This window comes from Prionailurus bengalensis, chromosome E4 (assembly GCF_016509475.1).
Source record: "Prionailurus bengalensis isolate Pbe53 chromosome E4, Fcat_Pben_1.1_paternal_pri, whole genome shotgun sequence".
NCBI lineage: Eukaryota > Metazoa > Chordata > Mammalia > Carnivora > Felidae > Prionailurus > Prionailurus bengalensis.
In genome coordinates, this window is record NC_057360.1 from 30727872 (window position 1) to 30755381 (window position 27510).

Here is a 27510-nt window from a genome sequence, read left to right on the forward strand (position 1 = left end):
TTCAAGTTGAGTTTGAGGGTTTGCTTTCTATACAGGCCACCATTTAAGGGCAGAAGGAGGTAGAACAAAATGAGCCTTAAAGGTTATGTGTTCAGAAGTCTGCTGAGGATTCCAGGGGAAAGCCCACATCAGCCTGTCTAGGTGAGGAAGCTCTGAGCAGGCCAGGGCCTCCGTGTGTGTGTTCCAGGCGTGGCTAATCTAGAGTCCTCCCTGAGGTCTCTAAGAAGATCCCATTGAACGCCATCCCTCCCACCCTCACAAAAATTACTTTTCAACAGGTATTTAAACACCAAGAACTCACGAATGAAAAGTCTTGGAAAGCCAACTTGTGAAGCAGGAAGGCAGGAGAGGAAGAGGGTCAGGACAGGATAAGGGATTTCATCTTTTCCCTGCTGATGGTGTCAGGAAAGAAGCTATGTTCTTGCATCTTTGTAAACAAACAGGATTTCTTTTCATGGTTGTGAAAGTGACACAAGATTATTGTGTTTGGGAAATACAGAAAGAAAAGTTAAAAAAGAAAAATAACTCCTATGCCTACTGTCGTGGAAAGTCCACTTAACTAGATGGTGTATTTTCTTCCAGGCTGTTACATATATAATATACCTATATATATTTATATCTGCATCTATATCTATATCTTCATACATACACATACACACACTAAATTAGAATCATAAATAGTAATAGTAAATGGTTTTATGTCCTGAGTATTTAATGTGTACTAATTTTGTAATCACTGTGCATGTCAAAATATTCAGATAGGAATTTTTTTATTGTCCGGTTAGAATTCTGTTAAAAGAATATGCCATCATGTGCCATTCCTCTATCGACAGATGGGCCATGCACTTTCACATGACCCCTATGTGTTTGTTCATGCATGCTGATAGCTCTCCCATCTAGCTCTCATTAAATAAACCACACCTGAGCGGTGCCACCTATTCTGAGGCCTGCCCATTTCCCCAGTCACAATTCATCACTCCTGGGAAGGTAATGGTAGATGTGGTGGGGGAGATGGGCTTCGGGGCCTGACAAGCCTGGGCTCCGTGACTGGGGCAGCAGTCACCAGCTGTGTGACCTTGGGGAGCTTCTTTTACTAAGTCTCAGTTTCCTTACCTATAAAATGGGAATAATACTCCCCTCCACAGAGTGTTGATACGATGATTGAGTAGAAACATGTATGTGTTCATTCCCTTCCCTCTGCCCTTTTTCAGTTTTCTGGCTTCTCCCCAGAGCAGTATAAAGTGGTGGTTAAGAGCTTGAGTGGGTTCGGGGCGCCTGGGTGGCTCGGTCAGTTGGCATCCGACTTCGGCACAAGGCATGATCTCATGGTTTGTGAGTTCGAGCCTCGCATTGGGCTCTGCGCTCAGAGTCTGGAGCCTGCTTCGGATTCTGTGTCTCCCTCTCTCTCTGCCCTTCACCCGCTTGCGTGCGCGCACTCTCTCTCTCTAAATAATAAACATTAAGAACAAAAAAGAGCTCGAGTGAGCTCGAACCAGCAACCTAGCCTTTGTGCCTTAGTTCTTCATCGGTACCACGGGGATAATAGTACACTCATAGGTTTGTAGGGAAGATCAAGTCAGACACTCAACGTAAGACACTTTGTTCCTGGAACAAGTAGGAGAGCAGTAAATGTCAGTCCTTCTTTAATAGTCTTACAGGACCTCTCACGAAGTCATGTTGCTGCTTTTACCAGGCTCCTCGATAGCTTCACAGCAGATGATAAGTTCCCCGCCGTTGGCTGCCTCCTGGAGTCACTGTGTGTGAGGTTTCAAGCGACCAGGACCCAGGGAAGGGCTCTTCCTTACTGGTGGCCATATCCTGCAAGGGGTCACTGAGACTTTCCCGGCAAGCCCTCCTTGATGGGTACCCGGCCCAGAGGAGCCCTGTGGAGTAAGTGGTCTGAGACAGGGAGATGGTCCTTAACCACTGCTCCACATCCAGCTGTCAGGCAGGAGGAAAGGACGTTAGGCTGTGAAAGAATTGCCTGGGCTCTGACCGAGGCATTTCCCAGAAAAAAGGCCTTAGTGACCTCATTCCCCTGTTGGGCCTACTTCCCTTGGCAGGGAGCGTCTTCTTCTGACAGCAGGTGGTAACATCCTTACTTTGGTGCCACCAGGCAGGGTCACAGTGAGAGGGCAGGATTCACTCAGACACCAGGGTGTGGTGGCACCTTTGGAGGGTGTCTGCCCTGCCACCAACCTCCATGCTGTATTCTAGCATTGGCTCTCAAAGCCTTGTCCTTGGACCAGCAGCGTCAGCCTCACCTGGGAATGTATTAGAAACACAGATGCTCAGTCCCGCCCCAGACGTCCTCAGTCAGAAACGTGGGGATGGGCTTCCCAGCACTTGGTGCTTTAATAAGCCTGGAGGTGATTCTGGTGCTCTCTCAAGTTGGAGACCCAGTGGCCCATGGGAAACAATGGGGGGAGGAGAAGGCGGGGGGGGGGGGAAGGGTGCATGGCAGTCCTCCTTCCCAGGCCCTCTCTGAGGATGGGCTGGGTTCCTGCCTGACATTCTTGTCTCCATTTCTATTGTCTATTTGAGCTGGTTTCAGCAGATTGCTGAGCTAGAGAGTTCTAATAAAGCAGGGGTCCTTCAAAGAAAGCCTGTAAGAGAAGTGAAGCTTTGGGGTGCTCTCTGCTTCAGCAACTCCCCCTTTGGGTATCCTCAGAGTTCAGAAAGCCTGGTGGTGACTACTGTCACCCTCATTCTTCCTTTTTGGGCAGACAGACAGACCATGCCAACATGGTTTGTCACACTGTGTCCCTCAGAATTCAGCCCAAGGAAGAAGTCAGATGTATGCACAAATATTTAGGTACAAAGATGTTCATCTCTGTATTGCTTATATGGGACAACAGGGGGCTGGGGAGGTAACAACCCAAATAAATTAGAGCACAGCCATGTAATGGAATACTCTGCAGCCACTGAAAATAGCATTTTCATTGGCCAAGAGGGATATCAATATAATGTTACATGATAAAAGTTCAATACAGATTAGTATGTACAGAATAAATCCACATATATGCATAGACAAAAATCTAGAAGTAAACACACAAAATGTTAACAGTGGTTACCATTTCTTGGTAATGGTATCACAGAATGTTTTTATTTTTTTCTTTATACTTTTTAAAACAACATTTATTTATTTTGAGAGAGAGAGAGAGAGAGAGAGAGAACATGCACATGTGTGCAAGTGGGGAAGGGAGAGAGAGAGAGAGAGAGAAAGAAAGAAAGAAAGAAAGAAAGAAAGAAAGAAAGAAAGGAAGGAAGGAAGGGAGGGAGAGAATCCCAAGCAGGCTCCTTGCTCACATGGAGCCCACCTCGGGGCCTGATCCCACCACCATGAGATCATGATCTGAGCTGAAGTCAAGAGTTGGACGCCCAACTGACTGAGCCACCCAGGTGCCCCTCTTTATACTTTTTAGTACTTTCCAATTTTCCACAATGACTGTGTGTTACTTTTATGAATAGAAGAAATACAATAACATTGAGTAAACTGGGGTTTTACCCTTTTACCCCTCCAAGTCTCAGTTTCTTGTGCCTCTAGAGCACCCCTCTAGGACCCTCCATCCAATGAGGAGAGTGATTATTGGCAGCTCATCCCTCCAAAATATGTTCCCTTGTAGTCTCCACTTTCACCATATTGTTTATCAAGAATCAGATGGATCTGGTGGCTGTTTGAACCCTTTGCCGTCTTCCAAACACCTTACTTTGAGGACAGCAGTGATTAGCTGAGTTGTCATTACTGGAACAGCCTCAGAGGTAACCATGCCAAGCCCAGACTGCAGACAGGTCTGGCAAGAAACGCAAGAAGCAAAGCCAGAGTGGGCCATCAACGCACAGGGGAGACGGGAGCGGGGTCCAGTTGTGCCACTGGGACTAGTTGGAGCTGGCCATAAGTTCTGCCTGGTGCCCCGAGGACAGAGCAAGCTCTGGGTTGCTTCAAAGTCAGTGGGCCCAGCTGTGGGCAAATTCAGGCAGCCAGAAAATAACATAGCAATCCAGCAGAGTGCCTGGCAAATAGGGGAAACTCAGTAAATATTTGTTGAGTGGAGTAATAAATGAAGCTTCCTCACAGGCTCTGGCAACCAAGACCCTCCATGAGAGGATGCCATCAGGGCCAGGGGTCTAGGCAAAGAGAAGCTTGCAGACAGGGGGACTGGGGAGAGAGAGCTTAGCTGTGCATCAAGAAATGGGTGAGGAACAGCGATAAAAGCAGAGGCTTTCAAGTCCAACCCAGCTTTGAATCCCGCCTCTCCCACTCAACAGCCTGGTAATCTAGGGCAGTTTACCTAACTTCCCCAGGCTTATATCCTCCTGGGCTACCTGGGGATAACTCTCTCCACCTTGTGGGGTTTTCTGCTGCTTCCGTGAAATAATGCAGGGTTTGCGAAGGACAGTTACAGATCTGCTCCAGTGGCTCAGCGGCAGCCTGAGAGCGGATGAAAGCAGGAGCCGTACTGTGGTCTGGGCCAACACCCTACCCAAGCAAGATCAGACATGCCGCCACTCGCCTAGAAACCTAGGCAGGTCTCTGGCATCGGGCATCAGCCCTTGTTGGCAACTGGGACCTCCACCCCTGCACTGTCTGGGTCAGGGGCTGGCCAGGCCGGCCTGGGGGTGGATTGAACAACTGAGCTGGGGAAGCAGAGAGGCTGGGAAGTGAGGAGGGGGCTGGCTTCAGAGACCAAAAGAGTAGGAAGCAAAGGTAAGGTGAGGGCTTGGGTACCCAACAGGATCCTCAGACAGAGGATACATAAGTTTGGCTTTCTCTTCCTCAAGGGTGGGTTTAGAATCTTGTTTACCTGAGGTGACCTGTCTCCACGAGGAGTTCTTACAGCTCCGGTGGGTTGTGCCCCAAGGTCACCCAGAACTGCCATGCACACACTTTTCAAAATGGCTCCCTAAAGCCATAGCAATAACCAGAGGCCTCCAAAGCCAAGTCATCTTCAGAGATAAGAGGCGCTTACCCTACACACACATTCCTTTTTCTCACACCCACTGGTTCTTCTTTTTGGAGCTTTCTTGCTGCCAAGTCCTACCCTCATACTTTGGGGTTTATCCTCACTTGGAAAATACATCATGTTCATTGTTGCCTGGCTAATCCACCAGCCTTGTCATTCCCCCCTGCATCTTGGGCCAGATTTGCCAACACGCTTCCCGCTCTGTCAGGGCCGCCTTCTGACATATCCCCCCTTGTCTTATGTCAGGCTGTGCCAGATCATGAGCTTACCTGGCGTGAGGGCCCTACGTCATTCGTCTTCCCGCCCTTTGCGGATCTGAGCACAATGTCTATATAGCAGGTGCCCAGCACTGGCTGGGTGTAATAAAGGGGGTTGTAGCGGACACTATGGATTGCCCACCCAGAGGGTTTTATGACTTCTTCCCCTGGCCTTCTCTTTTGGGGGGAGATTGGAAACTTAATACAGTTGAACCCTGAACAATATAGGCTTGAACTGCATGAGTCCACTGGTGCACGGATTTTTACAATACGGTACCGTAAGAGTTTTTTCTCTTATGATTTTCTTCGTAACATTTTCTTTTCTCTAGCTTGCTTTATTAATAGAGTATGTAATAATATAACCTATACAATGCATATTGATTGGGGTGCCTGGGTGGCTCAGTCAGTTAAGGGTCTGACTCTTGGTTTCGGCTCAGCTCGTGATCTCTCGGTTTCATGAGTTCAAGCCCCATATCGGACTCTGCACTGCCAGATTCTCTCTCTCCCTGTCTCTCTGCCCCTCCTGCACTCACACTATCTCTGTCTCTGTCAAGATAAATAAATAAACTTTAAAAAATGCATATTGATTTACTGTTTATGTTAATGATAAGCCTTCTCGTCAACAGTAGAGGTGAGGTTTTTAGGGTATCACAGTTATACATGGATTTTCCACTGCACAGGGACTTTGTGCCCCTGATCCCCACATTGTTCAAAGGTCAACTGTACTCAGTTTTCCCAGCTACTCTCACAGATGGAAGTGGCCTTGTGAAACAGTGCTCACCGATGAAGTATAAGTGCAAGTCTTCAAGGAAAGCTTTCTTTCCAGAATAAGGCAGACCTCTCTAAGAGGAGCCTTTGACCATTTTGCCAATTCCCTTTTCTTCTTACCTGGAATGCAGACATGATGACTGGAACTGCAATAGCCATCTTGCAACCATGAGGCAATAATCAACAGTCAGAAGGGCCAAGTTAAAAAAAAAAACCAAAACAAGAAAGAAAGAATGTAACTTGGTTCTTCTTTTTAAATTTTTTTAAGGTTTATTTATTTTTGAGAGAGAGAGAGAGAGAGAGAGAGAGCGAGTAAGGGAAGGGCAGAGAGAGAGGGAGACACAGAATCCAAAGGCGGCTCCAGGCTCTGAGCTATCAGCACAGAGCCTGACATGGGGCTGGAACTCAGGAACCATGAGATCATGACCTGAGCTGAAGTCGGATGCTTAACCGACTGAGCCACCCATGTGCCCCTATAACTTGGTTCTGGATGGCATCATTGATGACCATTATTGCTAGGTTGGCCAACCTCTTGGTTTGCTCAGGAGTGAGGGATTTTCTGAGTTATAGGATTTTGATATAAAACAGGAACAGTCATGGGCAAACCTGAACCCTCACCTAGGGTTGGTCACCCCATCCTAGCCCTACACTGCTTATTTCCAGAAACAACTTACTATGTAATAAAAAATAATCACGCAAAATTGTTATTTCTAAGATTCGATGAACGGACATGGATAGAGTTGCAGGTCATTCGTTCTAGCTGCCTTCGCAGAAGTTATCCTAGTTGAGTCTCATAATGGTTCTTCATGGTAGGTTTTGTTATACCCATTCTACAGGTCAACAAACTGAGGCACCAAGAGGGTTAGCCCAACTGGAATGTAAGTCCTGTACATTAATGCCATGCCCTTCTCCCCTAAAGCTATTGTGGCTCATTTTGTCTTAACTCAGCATGTGATTATTTAATGTTATTCTCAGAATGGGCATTATGCTTTTCAAATGAACAAAGCCACTGTGAGATGCAGCCCTTACCTTTCTTTATATGACTTCTTTCGGGACAAGTCGAAAAATCCTGACTTGTTTCTCCTGACCTGACTTGTTTCTCCATCACTACTGCTAATAAACAGACAAAATTGGTTTGCATAGATGTAATTTTTTTTTTCAACGTTTATTTATTTTTGGGACAGAGAGAGACAGAGCATGAACGGGGGAGGGGCAGAGAGAGAGGGAGACACAGAATCGGAAACAGGCTCCAGGCTCTGAGCCATCATCAGCCCAGAGCCCGACGCGGGGCTCGAACTCACGGACCGTGAGATCGTGACCTGGCTGAAGTCGGACACTTAACCGACTGCGCCACCCAGGCGCCCCATAGATGTAATTTTTAAAATTACTGTTGAATGAGTCAAAAGATGCAAAAGGGAAGTGTAGCGAAAAGTCTCCTTTGTACCCCTGCTGTTTTATAGATGAACATTAGGAAAGCTTCCGTCGGTTTTGAACTGGTGATTCTGAATGTGAGTAATAATGAATGATAGCCCCTTAAACTTGTATTCAGCTTCTGAGATTACAAAATGCCCTCAGAGACACAGTCTCGTTTTCTCCTCTGAGCTTCCTCCAGGTGTTTTCTTCAGACTTTCACGTCCTGGATCTTCCCCTCATCTGCTGAGCCCAAGACTGCTCTCTGGGTCCCTTGTACCTTTTGCAGGCTATGTGCCTGTGATGGAGACTTCGCCCTGGCTGGTGCAGAGCCTCCCAGGGCCTTCTGGGTGTAACTGTCGGCTCTCTTTGTGTTCTTTGTGTCACTCACTGTGGGGAGAACAGGCCGTCCTGGAAGGTCTGTTGGTTGGGCTGCTGGCCTGTGCTTGCATCTGTATAACACGGGAAACCCTCAAGACTCACTTTCCCTGACAGTTTTCTTATTTATTCAGTTTGTTCCTCATTAAAAATAATGTTTAGGAAGCATCTGTAATAACATAGGAAAGTATATGTTAATTGAGAAAGCATAATATATCAATATCTCTGTATAGCTACGTCTCTCTATAGCGTACAATTTAGACTGAGAGCAAAGCCTTTGTATAGACAAATTCTGGAAATAACGCATTCTTTCATCCCTCACAGCCCAAATGTACCTTTCCTCCAGAGTCCCTCATCTCAGCTGGGATCCACCTGGCTTCCTGAGCCACATTCCTTAGCATTCTCATCCTGTACCTGCGTCACCAGCACCCCTTGCCCCCTGCCAGGCCAGGCTGTCGCTTGTCCAGCTCACAAACCCGTCTGCTATTCTCCATCCCCACAGCCAACCCCCAGTACAGCCTCCTCAGCTCACAGTCAGGTCGCTGTAGCATCCTGAAATCCAGTCTTCTGGGTCCTAAGTCTTGCTCTGCCTTGGTGCACTCTCTCCATTTCAGTCGGGGTCCTCTTTTTTTAAAACAAAAACTAGGTGGCGCCTGGGTGGCTCAGTCGGTTGAGCGGCTGACTTTGGCTCAGGTCACGATCTTGCAGTTCATGGGTTCAAGCTCCACATCAGGCTCTGTGCTGACAGCTCAGAGACTGGAGCCTGGAGCCTGCTTTGGATTCTGGTTCTCTCTTTCTCTCTCTCTCTCTCTCTCTCTCTCTGCCCCTCCCCTGCTGTAGGCGTGCACGCGCTCTCTCTTCTCTCTCTGTCTTTTAAAAAAGAAAAAAAAAAAAAAGAAAAACTAATAATCCTATAACACGCCCTGCTTAAAGGTCTAATTGCGCCCCATTGTCCTCAGGAATGAGTTGGATTCCTTTCCTGGTCTGGCTCCTGCTCACTTCTCCAGCCCCTCTCTTGCCTTTCCAGGCTCTGCCTGTCACCTGCTGGCTGTTGCTAAATTCTGAGCTCAGCCCTCAGTCTCCCTTCCCTCCGGCCTCTGCCTGGGGGCTCTGCCTGCTTTGACCCTTCCCTGGATTTAAGCCTACTAATCCTTCAGGTCTTAGCCTCATGGACTTTAAGGAAATAAGGTCAAAACAAAAACATCAACCAGGTTATCTGAATAGTGATAGTGGATTTTCATCATGATGTATATATAAAACTCAGTCAATCTAGCAAATTCATTCAGTGAAGAATCATTAATTCAGACTTATTAGACATCATACATGCAATGGCCCAGGGTCCCACTGGTTCTGGGTGTCAGCCCGTATGGTCCCGTAGCAGGATTCTTCTTGCAGATTCACTCATTCGATCTGCATTTCCATCTTTCATTTGTATTTGTTCAATAAATGGCCATGCAAAAATTAATCAGAGAAGGGAATCCTCGTTCTCAAGCATCACAGACTTACAAACACATTATCATGCCACATGGTCAGGGCCATGAAAAGGAAGGCAAAGCACTGCAGGGGGGTTGGAGGTGGTCTCATAACAGAAGGGAGGTTGAACTGACCAGTGTTGACAGGTAGATGGGGCATAAGAGACAGGAACAAGAAAGCAAGGGAGAAAAGGTCTTTTCAGAAGAGGAAATGGCAGGTACAAAGGCTCAGAGATTAAAACCTGGCTCTCCCATGACTCAGGTGACGTGTGCACAGTGGCCAGAGTGCTAGGAGCCATGCATCCCCCACACCCCATCTGCTGTTGGTACTTTATCCTCAACCAGAGTGGAAAACCTTCCTCCTCTTCCCCTTCCAAGTCCTACCTATTCTTGAGACCCACTCAAGCCCTACTTCCCTCATGAAGCCTTCTCAGGCTGCGTATCAGACAGATGCACATTTAATTCCATTCTGGTTTGTACGTTGCCATTCAAAATTTCATAACAAATCTCACCTTCCTACCAAATTGTAAACTCCTCAAAGACAGACTGTGATACACATTTATCCTCAGTTTTGTGGGCATCCAGGCAAGAAACCTGGTGCTGCTCTGTGAATACTTGTTGAAGTAACACTAGCTGGGCTGAAATCTCTAAAGGCAGAATCCCAGGCAGCGCCCACGCACCAAACCTCAAGCAATGACTGATGAGTTTCTTAATCCATGGCCTTCTGTCCCCATATAACACCTGCTAAGAAACCGGATCGTGGGTCTGTGACGGGTGTTGATTAGGTATCATTAGCCTGATTTTATGATTCTTGGGGAAGAGGTAAGTAATAATATTACAAGGAATTTAAAGGGATCCCCATTAGAAGTGCCTAGCTCTAATCAACCTTTGAATTTACTGTTAATGAACTTCTCACCCATGGAAAGTAAAAAAAAAATGTTGCCATCTGTGTAAAGCCCTGAACTTGTGGGCAGAAGAACCAGGTCTTTGGTCCATCTGTACCATTTATCAGCCCTGTGACTTTGGACAAGTAATCTATGCCCCTTTAAGCCTCGGTGTCCTCAGTCTTTAAAATGCGAATTATAATACCTCCAAGGGTTATAACTCCACTCACAGGGCTATTGTAAGGATTACGTGTGGTAACAATGTGAGCATGGTTGGTAATATGTGAAATGTCATTTAAAAACCAGACAGCACAATAATTTTTATTATAAACTAAAGTTCTCTTCTGTCTGTTTTATTCCCAGTGTTCCAAAACCCAGACACGAGCTCTCCACAGGGGAGTAGATGCACTGGAGTTATTTTAAGGAGAAAGAGTGTCCATCATCTCGTGCCTGGGAGACCTACTGTTGCCATCTTCTCAGCGACGGTAGCTGTTGGAATAGTCGTGTCTGCAGTCCTCAGGGCAGTGTGGTGCACATGAGGTAAGGTGCCCTGGCATGCTCAGTACCCCAGTGGAATAGCACCTGCTCAGAAAGTTGCCCAGGCTCGGCTTTTCCCAGGGAGAATTCTGTGTTCCAGACTGTCCCCTTCAGAAAGAGTGTTCTGGTTAGATTTGTCAGGGAAGGTGGTTAAGCAATGCAAACAACAAAAGTGGGCCCCAAATGAAAGATCCTAAAAAAGAAGGAGAAGAGGACACTCCGGAAGGAAAGACAGTTGTGTCTATACGGCGGGCACCAAACTAACCTGCCATCAGAAGCCTGGACTCAAAGCCTGTCTCTGATACACACTGGCTGTGTGGCTTTAGGAAATTCACCCACCCTCTCTGATCCTTTAAAATTATGCTTTGTAAAATAAGCATAACAATGCCAATCTTTTGGTGTTAGTTTAAGATTAAATTTGTATGAACTTTACAAAATGGAAAATGCCATGTGATTATGAGCTGATTATAAATTTATCTGCCTAAAGTAATCATTCAGAATAACCCAGATGAACTGTGTGCCTACGGGCCTCCACCACGTTGTCCATCAAGGAGCCTTAAATGCAATTCTAAGAACCACCCCGAGCTCTGAAAAGGCATCTCCCCTGCAGATGACGGGTGTACCATGAAAATCCAGTTGGTTTCCACAGGTAACTAAAGGTCACCCTCAAGGGGTTGGCTGTTGTCTCCTAGGCACATTCCCCTCCCTGGGGCAGGTGGGGAACATGGCTGCATCCCTCCACGCCTTCCTGAACTCCAGGCCTTATGATTCCCTAGGCCTTTCCTTTGGCCCCATGGTTTTAATTTTCCCAATCAACCTGTTAGGTTAGCAGAGCAGATAAATGCTCTCTGTGCATCCACACCTCTTATGGATGGACTTGCCTGGGGCCACAGAGCTCAAAATGCGCACCAGGTTTCTGGCCACTGCAGCCTGAAACCCCAGTTTGGAGGGCTCGCCGGGATTTGAGCCCAGGTTTCTAAAATCTTTGCCCACAGACAAGGACATGAGCCCGAGCTTAACCAAAGCCCCCAGGGCCACAGCCTTGGAGGTAAACAGCCCCCCATGGACACGGAATTCCCCGGCAACCCTGGCTATACTCAAACATCTACTTCCACCCATGGCTTTTTATTTTCTTGCATTTGTTTCCAAGGGGACCAGTAGGCACTTGCTCTCCCCACTTTGGTCCTCGCTCCCTGTGTGTAATTAGGGTGCACCCTGTTGGCCCCGCACTGTGATGAATGGGCTTCTTCAGGCAAGGTGGCAGTGACTGGAGCCCTGCCAGCCCCGAGGCCACTCCTGTGCTGCACGGTGTGCTCAGATGCGATTAGCCCTGTGTCACAATGCTTGGCAACCGATCCAGGAGGCAGTGAGGCCTTTGTTCATGCCATTGTCCTGTCAACTGGCTATAACTTCATTTGGCTGCCAGCTTGCTTGGGCTTTTGCATCATCCTGGCCTGCTCTGTCCTCCCTCAGCTAATGGTTAGTCCATAATTCCAGATTTTTCGGGGAATATCTAGGGTGTGCGTGTGAAGCCCCCACGTCTTCCCCCAAAGCAGTTTTGGAATTAAAATCATAAACAATGAGCAGATTCTTCATGGTTTAGGAGGTAGGCTCCCTGGGACTTCCCCCGTTTCCTGCTGCTGCTGAAGGGGAGGAATCACATGTGGTAGACGGGTGTCAGCACTCAGGCACTCTGAGTTGTATAGCTGGGGGCGGGGGCAGGGGGGGAGGGTGCATTCAGACATTCATTGCTTCTGCACATTTTAATTGAGCACATACTATGTGCCAGGCACTGTTCTAGATCCTGGGAATAAAGCAATGAACAATAAAGACAAAACACCCTGCTTTATGCGGCCAACGTTCGCATAAGGTGGGGAAGGGAGTGAGGAGAAGAGACAGGCAAATAAACTGAAAAACAGGCTAAAAGGAGCTAGGGAGAAAAATAAAACAGGGAAGGAAAACCCGGCCATAGGGCATACTCATTCGAGTGCCCCCCTTGTGCCCAGCACAGAACACATCCCTGACTCCGATCTGGCCAGCTCCTCAGGGCTGCGTCTGATTCCCACACCCCCAGCAGCTGTCAGTTAGAGCTGCTGGGATGGAAGGACCCCCTAGAATCACCCACCAACCCCGCCACCAGGGGTAGCCCCCATGAGCCAGGCTCCACCCACAGCCACCCTCTCCACCCAACCCTAAAACACCCTCTTCTCCCAGGTGTTCTCCTCCTCCCTCCCCAAAATACTGGCTATGCAGACATTCAGACCCATACAGTGCAGTGGGCAGACCAGCCAGCCAACAGACCACGACAGGGCAGAGAGGATGACCCGGCGGGGCCTGTTTACAGGCTGTGGAAACCCTGGGTGGGGGTGGGGCAGAGGTTTTTGTAGGGGCTGTCTCATGCACTGTGGGACGATGAGTGGCACCCCAGGCCTCCACCCACAAGATGCCAGTCGCGCCCCCACCTTGAATTAAGACAGCTGAAACCATCGGCACACGTTGTCATATGTCCCCTTTTGCAAAGGGCCCTTCAGTTGAGAGCCACTGGTTTAACTCAACATCGTGCAACGTATTTGACAAAGAAGCACCTTTTATTTGGGTTGGAGGGATGTCTATCAATACTGCACGTACCCTGTGCTATTCCAAACACTCTGAGTAGTGCTGCTTCTGGATAAAGCCACATTCCCACAGGATTCAGGGCCTTGGGATCTGGGCCCTGGCTGGCACTCTGGCCATGGGTCCGACCATTATCAGTCTCTACTTTTTACTTCGGTAAAGTCCAACCGTTTGTCATTGCCTGTATACACTCTGCATTTTATGTCCTGGGCCTTTGCCCGGCTGCTTCTGCTGCCCATGATACCCTTCCCCCCTTTGCCTCACCTGATTCACTGATTCATCCTTCAAGATTCCATTTGGGCATCATCTCCTGCAGGAAGCCATTCCTGAAGCCAGGACAGGGCTGAGTGGCCACTTCTCCCCTGAGCTCCCATAGCACCTGGCCTTGGTCCTTCCTACCTCTGAGGTCTGAGACAGGCCCCACAGCCCTATAGCCCCCCCCTCCCACTCCGCGTCCCGTAGTACGGGTGGTTGGGGTCCCACAGCACAGGTGGTATGGATCCATTTCTCCCACCTGACGTGCAAAGCAGAGACTCTGTCTTCTCATCTCCAGAACCTGACAAGCTATCTGGCACAGAGTAGGGGCTCAGTAAAGGTCAAAGTGAACTGACAAGTAAATAGAACACCAAGATGAGTGTGGTAAAGGGAGTGAGGACCAGAGAACACAGGCTGGAGGAGGGAAAGAACCAAGGGGAATATTCTTTCTACAACCCAGGAAGGGATGGTAAGGCTGCCTGCCTCTCATTTCTTTCCCCTCTGGGCTAAAGACTTCAATTGCCTTAACCTTTAATCTCACATCCGCCTCATTTTCCAACCCTCTGATGGATCATCTTTGTCATTCACATCCGTCCATGCCTTCTTCACATTTTCCAGAGGCTGCTTTTGAGTTTAATGTGATATGTTCAGAGCAGCAGGAGCCCAGAGCCTGGTTCCCTGGAGCGGGGAGAGTGGCTTCCACTTAATTAGCTCGAGACTCCATAATTCCCTGAGCCTCACCGGCTCCCTGGCCTGGTGGCTGTTAGAGGAGCAAATTATTTTCACAGAGAAGAGAGTGGAGAGAATTGAATTAGTGATTATGCTAATTGTTTCCTTTTCTGTGTCAGGGACTGCTCCACAGGGAAGCCCACTTCTGGGGCTGGAGGGCGGGCAGGGAGGAGGTGAGGAATTTGGAGAAGCCCTGGGCTCTGAGCTGCGGATGTGGAAAGTCCTCGCTTGAGGAGACGCCTGAGGGATGTGGCTTCTCCGCAGACTCAGGGTCTTCCGCTATGATGAGGGTGGGTGGGGAAAGGACTAGTCAAGTTCTGGGCTCTCTCATTCACAGCATGTCCTGTGGGGTAGACACATCTCCATTGTATAGATGGTGAGGTGTGAGGGAAGAAGCCACAGACGGAGAGACAGGCCCAAGGTCACCTGCCTAGCCGGGCGGGGGGATCCAACTTGATCTAGAGACTGCCAGTCCAGATGATTTCCCTTGCCTCCCAGCCCCTACCCGTGGAGGGCTCTGCGTGTCAGTGACGGCAGGGGAGGCAGTCAGTGCTGAGGGCAGACGCCCTGAAGCAGCCCTGATACCGTGCGACACAGGCCCAGGACACAGTTGGCCAGCCTGTTGCTCTGTGTGGTTGGCGGCCAGCCCTCAACCCACTTGAACCAGTGCCATTGGAGTCTGTGGTTCCTTCCGTCCAGCCTGCCTGTGCCGCCCCGCCTCGGCTCTCCACACCACAGCTGTCTGGGGAGCCATCTGGATCCCTCACCCTTCAACAACCCAGCAAATTCCTGCCACACTGGTTCTGTTTATCACTGGGGCTGGCAGTGATTTTTGTCAGCCAGCCATTCATCCGTCAGCCAGTCAACAAATGCCTGCTGAGGGCTAGGCACGGTGCTGGGCGATGGAGGTGCAGAGCAGGGCGAGGCGGAGCCCCCGCTCTCAGAGAGAGGGCCCCCCCCCCGCCTCCTCGGGGAGGTGGGGTGGGACAAGGTTCGTCAGGGGAGAGCCAGAGGACCCTGTGGGCCCCCGGGGCCTGCCTTTCTGTTTAATGCAGTCTGTCTCCATTGCAGACTCACAGAAGTAGCTTTGAGGTAGTAGCTTTGAGGAGAATGCTGCCCGGGCCGAAGCCCCCTCTGTCCCCCGCCCATGTATGGAAGCAGCGGAGATGCCCCTCACTGATCCCCCTTCTCCCCCCAGCACACAGAAACTCGAGGATGCTTAGTGAGAGGCCTGAAGGGACTCAGGACCTGGCCCTTCTGCCCATGGTCGTGGGTGGTGGTCCTTCACCCTGGATGTGGTTTCCAAAACTGAGTGCCGTGGCCCAACTTTATGCCACCCTGATGGGAGGCAGCAGGTGGAGAGATTAACAGCACAGGTGGACACACAGGTGCAGGTTGGGACAAGTGACCTGACCACTCTGTGCCTCATTTTCCCCTCTACGGTAGGAGCTGCACTAGGCCCGCTTCACGGGAGTGTATGTGAATTAACGGACACATACAGCTGACAGCATGGAGGGCACATAGCAAGGGCTCAGTAAATGACAGGCCTGTTGCCTCATTGCACCCTCCGAAGGACGTCCTCTTTCTGCCTTCTTGTTCACACCTCCTTGGCAACTGTCCAGAGTCCAGAGAGTAAACTGCCTGGGAAGAATGCAGGAACAAAAATACTCGGCTGTGTTGGGAACTTCCCATGTGCAGCTGGTCCTTGATCGCAGGCTTCCCCTGGGAGCTGCTCTGTTGGAAGAGTGAACTCAAATCCTGGCTCTGTCACGCCCCTAGTGGTGGTCTCGAGGAAGTCACCCAAACTCACCCGGCCTCAGTTTCTACCCCTGTCAATGTGGATAATACCACCTCCCTCAAATCCTAGTAGAGTATTAAGTAATATAATATAGGAGTGGCCACCTGTCTTCACTCACGATAGAGCAGGAGAGGGTGGAGTGCCGAAGGAGGGGACAACCCGAAGCCCAGTGGGGTGGTCATGAGCCAGAGGGGGGCACGTGACACTTGACTGGAGTCCGTAATGCCAACAGCTGCACTTGAGAACACTCGCTGCATGCTGGTGCCACACTGAAAGTTCTCTACCTTACGTACCTCACTGCGTCTTTACAGAAGCCTCACGAATTATGTCTCGTGCCCATATCGCAGATGAGCAACGGGGAGGCTGGGTGGATGGAGGAACCCGTCGAAGGTGGCCCGGCTCAGATAGAAGTGGCAGAGCCAGGGTTCAAACCCGAGCTCTCAACCATCACAGCCCCTCCCCAGTGCTGCCTGCTGGGGGTGAGGAGCAGAGTCTGTCCCACGGGGCCTGAGGGGCTGAGTCACTACGTCCCTCACCTGTAAAATGGACATAATCATTCCAGCTGTGCAGGGAATGTGCGACATGGGCTTGGTGGTCCTCGCCCCTCTCCAGCCCTCGGCGGGAAACACTTTATAAACAGAATATGACTTACCCGCCCTGCTGCCTGGAGCCGGATCTCTTGCCATGCCAAATTGTTGGAATGGTTCAGTGACAAGTGTGTTATTAGGAAGAAATTTATGTGCCTTCTTCAGAGTGAGTCACCGAATCCCTGTGGTGAGAGGCATGGGGAAGGGGCCCTCTGCAGAGACCAGCTAACTGGGGGACCCTGGCCCCAGCTGTCCCGGGCCTGGCTACCTCCCCAGGCCCTCACTAGAGGGTCAGCACTGACCAGTGATGAGGGGGGGTGGAGGGAGGGGTGGAGGGACAGCCCTCCATTTAGGGAAAGGTGGTGCCTGTGCTGGGTTTACAGAGACCTCACAGGGGGCGTGACAGGCTCCAGAAATCTCTGCTTGCCACCGAATTTCCCAGGATGTTTTTGAGTCAGGCTCCAGGCCGCTCTCTGACCCCTCTCCAAGGGTGTTGCACAACCCTCCCCAGGAATAGGTCTGCGGCAAATATGTCAAGAGTTTGGGTGAACCCTCTTCTCTCTGAGACCTTTGAATCCCAGAGGAGGAAGATGGTCTAGAATTAAACTTCAGAGAGAGGAAGAATTAGCTGAGGCGTTGCAGTTCTGCTGGGATTTTTTTTTCCCCTTAAAAACTATACAACACCATGTGCAGAGAAGGTCTAGCCCTAGAAGTTGACTCTAGCGGGCAGTAGCGTGGAATAAGAAAGCATCTGTCAGGGTGTCCTCCTTGAGCAGAAGTCACTGCAAGTGGCTAGACAAGGCTGCCCCTTCTCTGCCTGCTCCTGGGTGTGGTGTGAGGGGTTTTCTTGATGCACTGGAACCCAGAGGGTGGCCTGGAGCATTCACGTGGGCCTCAGGACACGTGGACCACCTGCCGACACTGGCAGTGTCCGTAACGCAGACGAGGTGCAAACCAGCTCACTTCGCTGGTGGCTGCTTATCAGAGCCCGGCTATGCTTGGTGCCTCCGCCTAAGAAAGTAGAGACACACACAAAACACTAATGAACATGTGCGATGTGTCAGGCATTCTTCTCGATCCGTTATCTGTTTGAATTTTTTGGACCCTCGTGACAGCCCTGTAAGATTATTTCTATAAGGAGCTCAGACTTAGATTAGTCTTATTCCTCAGTTTCCATTTTTAGTGGTTAAGTTAATTGGAGATGTGATGTTTTCCCGGAAAAATCGCTTACTATTGAACACTTGCTTTGTGTCACACATTGTGCTAAGTATGGATTTTACACGTCTTCATTTATTATACACAAAACCACATTTTATAGATAAAGAAATGAAGGCCTTTAGCCTTTTGGAACATTGCCCTGAGATCACCCCTCAAGGAAGCTAGTCTAGCCTATTAGAAGGTGAGGGACCAGTGGAGGAGAACTGAGGCACCCCAGCCGAAAGCCAGCACCAACCACCAGACATAGGAACAAGGCCAACTTGTGTTTTCCAACCCAACCAACTCGCTAAATGCAGTTTCACAAGTGAGCCCAGGTGAAACCAGCAGATGAACACCCAATCAATCCACAGAATCATGAAAAACAGTATAACTATTGTCATTAAAAAATTTTTTTTAATGTTTATTTTTTTGAGAGACAGAGAGGGAGAGAGAGAGAGACAGAGTGTGAGCAGGGGAGGGGCAGAGAGAGAAGGAGACACAGAACTCCAAAGCAGGCTTCAGGCTCTGAGCTGTCAGCGCAGAGTCCTATGCGGGGCTGGAACTCAGGAACCATGAGATCATGACCTGAGCCAAAGTCAGACACTTAACTGACTGAGCCACCCGGGCGCCCCAGCTGTTACCATTTTTTTTATGTGCGTTTCTTTATTTTGAGAGAAAAAGAGTGGAAGAGGGAGGATCCCAAGCAGGCTCCATGCTGTCAGCACAGAGTCTGATGTAGGGCTCGAACTCATGAACTGTGAGATCATGACTCGAGCTGAAATCAAGAGTCGGATGCTTAACCAACTGAGCCACACAGGTGCCCCAAAACTATTGTCATTTGAATAGTTTTGGGGATGATTTGTTATTTAACAATGGATAACTGATACAGCCTCCTAGATCCCACTTCACTTACCCTTTCCCCCCAAACGACCACTAACAGCGGCCTTACAAAGGCATTGAGCCAGAATGAGAAGACCGCCCGGGAGGGAAGACCTACAAACATTTGCTAGATGGGCAGGTGGGTAGTGGAGTGGTCTCTGATGGAGTAGAGCTGAGAAAGTGACAATCCACACGGAGGCAGGAGGGGCACAGGATGACATGTGGGCCAAGGAGCCCCAGAGAACCTCCGAAGTCTGGGTGTTTTTAAAGGCACTGGGTACCACAGAAGACAGGAGCAAGGCGCAGTGCTAGGACGCAGGAACCCACGGCTGACTCTCTTTTTTCCCCAGGAGAGACCAGAAGTTGTTATCCGGAGAAGCTGAACTGAAGGTGCTCTGGACTCCAGGACACTGGTCCCCGCGGAAAGTGACAGGGAGGTAGGAGCTTGGAAACCGGGAGATTAATTAAAAACTATAAATAAATGATGGGCCGTCAGATTCCCTGCCTGCTCCCAGAACCCCAGCAGCTAGGTGTCACTTCCCTTCCATGCAGGCAGCTGGAATATTCTTCTCTGGGTAGATTGAGTTTCTTCCTCACCCCCTACCCCCTACTCCTAGGAAAAGACCTTCATAAAATGTTGTATGAGGAGTTCCAGTAAAACAGCCTTCGAGCCATCTGGTCACCCTACTATGAAGTCAGCTGGACTGTAACCCTGTCTTTCTCTTAAATATGAAGGGTCACCAGACATTTGAAATGAAAGAGGTCAAAACAGGGGGGAAAACAGGGGGTGAACTCTGAGGAAATAGCATATAGCAAGCAGAAGAACCTGACTTTTTTGTGTGTGTGAAAAGAACTTATAAATTAGTAACCTCGGGGAAATATGACAGAAATAGAATTCCATGAAAAAGGAACAGAGAAGAAAGAGTTCTTGGAAATTTAAAATATGATAAGAAAGGTTAAAAACTCAGGAGAAGGTGCCCAGCATGATTCACAAAAAAACTGTCCACACCGGAGACCGTCAGTATCAAACTTTCAAACACGGAGGATAAAGTGAATGTCTGGGAAACCCCAGAAAAAGAAAAACACTTAAGAGACAAAGGAATGGGGGGGGGGGGCGGTGAGAGGGGCATCAGACTTCTCTCCGGAAGCACCCGATACAAAATAATGAAAGGATGCCTTCCAAATTCGGAAGGAAAATGATTTTCAACCCAGAATCTTATGCTCAGCCAAATCAATCAAATGCGAGGGGAAAATTAAAGAATAACCTTTTCAGACATGTAGGACTCAGAAACCATTCTCATCATGAAAGAGAAATCCATGGCACACAGAAACAGGGGCTTCAGCAAAGGAAAATCAGAGGGGAGTCTCAGGGCTAAGAGGGAGGGGCCATTCTGGAGAGGAGAGGCTCCCAGGGCCTCGAGGAGAAGGGAAGGGCTGACACATTTACCTAGGTGAGTGGTGGGAAATGATCGCCGGGCCTCCCATAGATCCACTAAAGGAATTAGAGGAAATTGCTTTAAGTAGAAGAAACTAAGAAATGGGAAAGAGGTGGGGGATTACTTGTTCTCAGAAATAATACATAAGAAGCGCCTGGCTGGCTTGGTTGGTCTTAATCTCAGCGTCGTGAGTTCAGGCCCCACACCGGGTGTGGAGCGTACTTTAAAAAGGTAATAATAATAATAATAATAATAATAATAATATATAAGAAATAGAATTTAGGTGAATATTTTGAAACCTGGAGTTAAGAGCAGAAGAAAAGCTGCTGCTGAGTTGAAAGTGGTTGCCTCAGAGGAGTAGAGGAGATTGGGGCTGGTTTCTGCTGTGTCTTTTAGCCTTGTTTGATATTTATTTATTTATTTATTTATTTATTTAATCAATCTATTTATTTATTGGGAGGGGAGGGGCAGAGAGGGAGAGAGAGACGCCCAAGCAGGCTCCACACTGAGAGCATAGAGCCCAATGTGGGGCTCGATCTCACAAATCATGAGATCATGAGCTCAGATGCTTAACTGAGCCACCCAGGCAGCCCCTAGCCCTGTTTGATTTGTAACTATGGGCATAGGTCACTTGAATAAAATAAACATTATTGTTATTTATTTATTTTTTAGAGAGAGAGTGTGTGAACAGGAAAGAGGGGCAGAGGGAGAGAGAGCGAGTGAGCGAGCATGGATCACGACCTGAGCTGAAATCAAGAGTCAGACGCTTAACCAACTGAGCCACCCAGGGTCCCCCAAATATTAATTTTTATATGGAAACAAGAGCATGTGTTTGAGAGTTCAATGACGGAGTTTAAATCTCTCTCCACTCTTACAGACGGCAGCACTTGGGTCAGGCCACTGGCCTCCCTCAGCCTCAGGTTCCTTATCTACCTTGCAAACCTGAAGTGAGGATTCAACATAATTTCTGTGAAGGGCTCAGCACAGAATAAATGCTCAATAAATGATAGCCATTATAGTTTTTTTAAGTTTATTTATTTTGAGAAAGAGAGAGAATGAGCAGGGGAGGGGCAGAGAGAGGGGGAGAGAGAGAATCCCAAACAGGCTCTACACTGGCAGCACAGAGCCCGATGCGGGGCTCGAACCCACAAACTGTGAGCTCATGACCTGAGCTGAAACCAAGAGTCAGATGCTCAACGCGCTGAGCCACCCAGGTGCCCCATGGCCATTATAGTTTTTAAGATTTCTGAGAAATTCCATGGTAGAGAGCGAAAGCAAACTCCACTCCCGAGGTTTCGGAGGAGTCTATAGAAAGCCTGGAAAAGTGTCACCCTGACGTCTGCCAGTACACTGTCCAGCTGTTATTAAGCTGCAGACCTTCTGCAGGCCCCCACCCCGTCCGCTCAGTATCTGGGTTATTAGCGATGGTGTGGTCAGCTTTCAGAGAAGGTTAGCAGGAGTTAGGGGTGTGCAGGGAGCAGCTTTTCACGTAAAGGCCCAATTCATTCCCAGGGCCTGCTGGCTGCGTGAGGGTCTTCCTTCTGACACAGTTGTCCCACACAAAACATTACCTCTGTGGAAGATGGGGCGTTCTGTGCAGAGCTGGGAGAAGGCAGCTTCAGGCTCATCTGGGGGTGGGGAGCACACTGGCATCAGGCAGAGAGGTCCTGCCCCTGACCTGCCTGGATCCTGGGCTAGAGCCACCAACAGGGCCCTGGTGCCCTACCCAACCACGGGGGCCTCGAAGGAGGGCCTGAGGCTGAGTATGCTGACCCCCTGGCCTCACTACGTACACAGATTTATTTCAACAAATATATTGGGTGGGGAAAAGTCTGGAGAGAGAAAGAGACCTTAAAATGTTAACCACAGTTCTCTCTGAATGGTGGGATTTGAAGTGCTTTCAATTTCTTCCTGCTTATCTGTATATTTCAAGTTTTGTACGACATTCATGCATTTTCTTTGTTCTTTTAATTAATAATAATCATAAAGAATAAGGTGACGAGTCCCTGCAAGGGGAGTGAGTGCCGTAGGAGAAAGTTCCATGGCCCTAAAACAGATGACCTTCAGCCCGAGAGATTCCATAACAGCAGGGAACGTGTCAGTCCTCTGCCCGCCAGGATTTCTAGAATTCAGAGAACCCGTTTTGGGAGGAACACAGGAGGGTTGGCAAGGAAGGATGATAGAAAAAAAAAAAAAGTCGGTACTTCAGCAACACTTACTCATGCAAATGTGCTGCTCTTCACTGTCAACTCACTCCCTCCTTATGAGGACCTCATGAGATCAGGTCAGTCATCGTCCCCACCGGACAGATGAGAAACTGCGGCCCGGTGAAGTTAAGCACCTGCCCAAGGTGCCAGCCGGAACATGAACCCAAGCATCCAGCTCTGGGGGCTGGGCTGGTAACCACCACACTGTACAAGGCTGGGAGACATAGAACTGCAGTCAGGGAGTGCGCGGGAGATGCTGAAATTCCAGGGATGCTCATTATTTCCTGAAGAAAAGTTCCTTTTTATTTCCTGGAGGTCTGCCCAGTGAGAGAGACCAAGGTCGCAGTCATGGACTTGGGCATCCGCCGCTTTCAGCCTGGAACTGAGGCTCTGCTAACATCTCCTGGGACCTCATGCACCTGGCTGGTTTACTTGGTGCCATCAGTGTCTAGGCCTGTGTCCTGCACATCACTGATTGTTGGATACTGATGATGTGGCCCCATTTTACCAGTAAGGAAACTGAGACTCAGAGAAGTTAAGGAAAGCATTCAAAAATCCCACCGCAAATAAATATTGGAGCTGGGTTTGGAGATTGGATTGTGATCCCAGGAACCGTGGCTCACACTCACCCTCTTGGACAGTCCTGTTTCAAGGCGTAGCATGTCACGAGACACATCTGTGGCCACCTGGGAGCCTCAGCGGCCAGTCATCCCAATGGGCAGCAGTCTAGGAGCAGGGGAGAGGGCAGCTGGGCCACAGGAGAAACAGAGTCACTGACAGGAAACAGCATGGAGTGGTGGTCAAGGGCATGGACTCGGGGCCAGATGTCCAAAATGTGGCTCTACTTAGTAACCATGTGACCCTGGGCAAGTTAATCACTCTGAGCCTCAGTTGCACTTTTGTACACTAGAGGCACTATCTCATGGAGTTGTTACGAAAATTAACTAAATTAGTACATACAGAATACTTAGTACAGCAGCTGGCCCATGACAGGGATGTATGTGTGTGATAAACAGCACCAAACTGGGTAAATATCCACAGGATCCATGCATGAGGACCCAGCCACTTCTGTGTTCCATGTCCAAATCCACAGCAAGGGACTACCATTAACTGAGTGTCCTGTACCCACCTTTGCTACTCTATCAAAATATACCCGAAAATTTAATGACTTAAAACAACCACCATCTTTTTGCTCACGATTCTGTGGGTTAGTGATTTAGGCTGCTATCAGTGGGGCCATTCTTCTGTTGGTCTCACTAATGGGGCTGCAGCCAGCTGGGACATCAGCTGAGGGCTGTTTGCTTGACAGCAGGCTTTCTAAACCATAGCACTATTGACATTTGGAACCGGATAATTCTTTGTTGTGGGCACTGTCCTGTGCATTGTAAGATGATGTTGAACAGCATCCTTGGTCTCTACCCACTAGATTCCAGTAGCACCCCCCACACAGACAATTAGGACAAGTAAAAATACCTCCAAGGGGCGCCTGGGTGGCGCAGTCGGTTAAGCGTCCGACTTCAGCCAGGTCACGATCTTGCGGTCCGTGGGTTCGAGCCCCGCATCGGGCTCTGGGCTGATGGCTCAGAGCCTGGAGCCTGTTTCCGATTCTGTGTCTCCCTCTCTCTCTGCCCCTCCCCCGTTCATGCTCTGTCTCTCTCTGTCCCAAAAATAAACGTTGAAAAAAAAAATTAAAAAAAAAAAAACCTCCAAATGTTGGCAAATGTTCTCGGGGGTGGGGGTGGGGGGTTGCAAAATTGCCCTCTGGCCAAAGACCACTGGTCCAGAGGAACTCAGCATGAAGACTTGTCTTTGCTCCTATAGTCTTGTCTTCCAGTAGCCCAGACTTCCTGATAGAAGGAGTGGTGGGGGACAGGAGGCGGCCCCAGCAGCAAGAGAGAGAGAGCAAGCCCCCATGCACAGATGCTGTGCAAGCCTTTTCCTGCATCACATTTGCTGATGTTCCATTGACCAAAGCAGATCATATGGTCAGGCCCAGAGCTACTGTGAGCAAGGATGACACAATGGTGTGGGAATGGAGGCCTCCAGATCTGGAGCCACCACTGTAACAATGACCACAGTAATTTGTCCGCCATGCGGATGATGAGTGTTGCCGGTGGGCACACAGCACCAGGGGAGGGGAACGTGACCTTGGGCAGGTCTCTTTCTCATTGTGACCTCATCTGCACAATGAGGGAAGGGCTTATTCTGAGTGGTCCCCAGGCTTGGGGGCTCAGAGGTGCTAAGAGAGAGATGGTTGATTCCATAGAGGCAGTGTGCATCACATCAGGGGGACACTGGACCCTGCTGTGAGAGGGACCTTCCTTGGTCCTAACACACCCCAGACTGGCATCTGCTTGGCCCCGCTGGCCCTTCTAAATGGCCTTTCCCAGGCTAGAAAATCTTGGATTTTAAAATAGAAACAGGACAAAATACTTTGCAATCCTACAACATCTCGTGGGTCTCAAAAAGCTTCTCCATGCTCTGTTAGGTAAGATAATGTGCAAACTCCCACACTGCAGAGTCTTAGCATAATAAAATCCTACTTGATTGTCCAGAGCGGGTGATCCTGACTGGGGGGAAGGGACCCTGCCATCCAGGAAACCAGGCTGTGGTTTCCACGTTACCCTAGGCAATGACATCCTACTGGCAGATGGAAGGAAAAGCAAAGAATCACATGGGAAGCAGTCATGAGCCAGACCCGTGAGTGGCCACCTCCCTCTGCCCACGAGCCATGAGCCAGAACTCAGTGGACGTGGGGAGGGATAAGAGCTGGAAATGAAGGTAGTAGCTATGAGCTCAGGAAGAAAGGCCAACAGACTCAGTGAACTCAGAGTAGTTTCTACCAAAAAACACACTTCCTCATGATGTCTCCACAAGGGCCCTGGCAGGAAGGGATGTTCTGTGTGCTCCCAGCTGGGCCTCTGTGTGTGGAGACAGGAGGGACACGGCTGCCTTTGAGTCCAAAAGTCAAAGCTAGAGCTTTCTTTTCCCATTTCACCTGACATATCATATAGAAGATGTGATGTGATGTGATATGATATGGTATGATCTGATATGATCTATATTGGCAGGACCTGTGGGATATCTTCAGTTTCTGTGATCTGGTTTCTGGTATGCCCACCCCAACTTCTTCCGTACTCTGAGTCAGGGCTTGGGTTGACTCGGGGAATGCAGTACGGCTGGAAAAGGGAATCCAGCCCTCCCTTTCTCCCCTACTCAGGCTCTAGGTGACAGCCCTGTCTTTGTCCCCTCCTTCTCTCCCTCGTCCTTTGAATTTGGGGTTAAGTTCTACCGAGTTCATCCCTTCAGTCCGCCCCACCCCCGTTGCCATCACTGCTCCTCCCCGGTCACACCGCCATTACCAATTCAACCCACCTTCTCTCAGCTTTGGACTCAAGCCCAGCCCTGGTGCTTATTATTAGCATTGTGAGTTGGAGCAAGTGACTTCAAGCCAGTGTCTCCATAAGGATGATAATCTTATCCAGAAGGCATACAGTAAGAATTGTGTGAGCCAAACGTTCAGGTAAAATGACTTTTGGAAACTGCAAAGCACCCTGCAATGCCCCCTGCTCCCACTGCTCCTCATCTGGGGAGGGGACCCCTGTCCACATCCTCAGGCCTCCTGTTGCCCACAGGGAACTTCCATCCTTACCCTGGCAGTCCATATCTTCCACAGTCTGGATCCAACTTCAGTTTCCACTTTTTCCCTTTATGGGTCCAGCCAGACAGAAGACTTGCCGTCTCTCACACGTGGCCCTTGTTTCCCCCTTCTTCGAAATTTGTCTCCGTGCCTTTGAGTTCATTCCTCCTCCTAAATGCCTCTCCTGTTTTCACGTGCATCATCTCTCCCTGTGTTGCAAAGCAGGATACTAACTTCTTCATCAAGGAACTTCCACCCCTTCTGAATTCTTGTCATTCCCACTTGGAAACTGTTCTGCTTGTACTTAATGCCACGGGTTAAATTATAGCACATCAGCCTGGGTGCCCAGGACAGGCATGCAGAATAAGACACGGCAAGACATGTACATGGCAAGACGGGGTCCTGGTCCTTGAGGGGCTTTCTGACTGCCTAGGAGGATAGACACAAATATAGTCAAGTACCCGCAACAGAGAAAGGCCTTTAGACAAGTGCTAAGGAGAGGAAGCAGTTCTGGATTCTGCAGAGAGGCTTCCCGGCCTCTCAAGTGAACCAAACTGGGCCTTGAAAGGTGCCTGGCATACCAGCAGGTGGAGAGGGAGAGGGAGGACCCCCAGTAGGGGGCACGGGATATGCAGTGTGGCACATTGGTTCAGGGATGTGGCTTCATACCCCTCAAGGGTGGGATTCCTGCTGGCTCATTTTCGCCTCCCCAGAGCAGTTCCCAGCCACAGGGCACTGTCTCCACTAGCCCATGATGAGTGTCACAAGGCTACGGAGCATCAGGGGCACCAGGCTGGGGGTGCTCTGCCCTGGGAAGTTTCCCCACTGTCTCTCCAGAATGTCTGTGGTGTGTACTCAGAACATCTATTAAATGAGTGGTGGCAGGCTATGAAAGAACCTCTGGGCCTACTCTCAATTCTGTCAGAGCCCTCTGTGACCTGAAGCAAGGCACTTCTCCCCTCCAGACCTCTGTTTCCCCAACTGTCAAGTGAGTTGATCTCAAAGGCACAAGGGACCCCTATGGCAAGGAGATGTAGCCCATTAGTTGCAGAGTCAGGATACTGGGTACAAATCTCCAGCTTCCCAAGTGACTTCAGGTCAGCAAATGAATTTCTCTGTGCCTCAGTTTTCTCCTTCGTAAAAGGGAACAATCATACTGCAAAACCGAATCAGAACACCCTAAGTGGCATCCAAAGAATTCAGTTGCACTTATGTATATTTACACATATACATAATATACTATATATATAAATATGTTAGGGGCGCCTGGGTGGCTCAGTTAAGCGTTTGACTTCGGCTCACGTCGTGATCTCGAGGTTAGTGCGTTCAAGCCCCTAGTTGGGCTGTGTGCCTACAGCTCAGAGCCTGCAACCTGCTCTGGATTCTGTGTCTCCCTCTCTCTCTGCCCCTCTCCCACTCACACTCTCCCTTTCTCTCAAATATAAAATAAACATTAAAAATTTTTTTAAAGAGATAAATATGTTAATATATATAAAATG

The 27510-nt window shown here is 49.3% G+C and overlaps 1 long non-coding RNA gene across 4 annotated transcripts in view; it reads left to right on the forward strand.

Annotated features, from left to right (window-relative positions):
* Nucleotides 1–27510, forward strand: part of LOC122476529 — a 93080-nt gene that overhangs the window by 33905 nt on the left and 31665 nt on the right. For all 4 annotated transcript variants that reach the window (XR_006295521.1, XR_006295520.1, XR_006295522.1 and 1 more), the window contains exons 3-4: nt 10497–10673; nt 19079–19165. This is a non-coding gene — a long non-coding RNA (uncharacterized LOC122476529). The remainder of the gene's footprint in view (nt 1–10496; nt 10674–19078; nt 19166–27510) is intronic.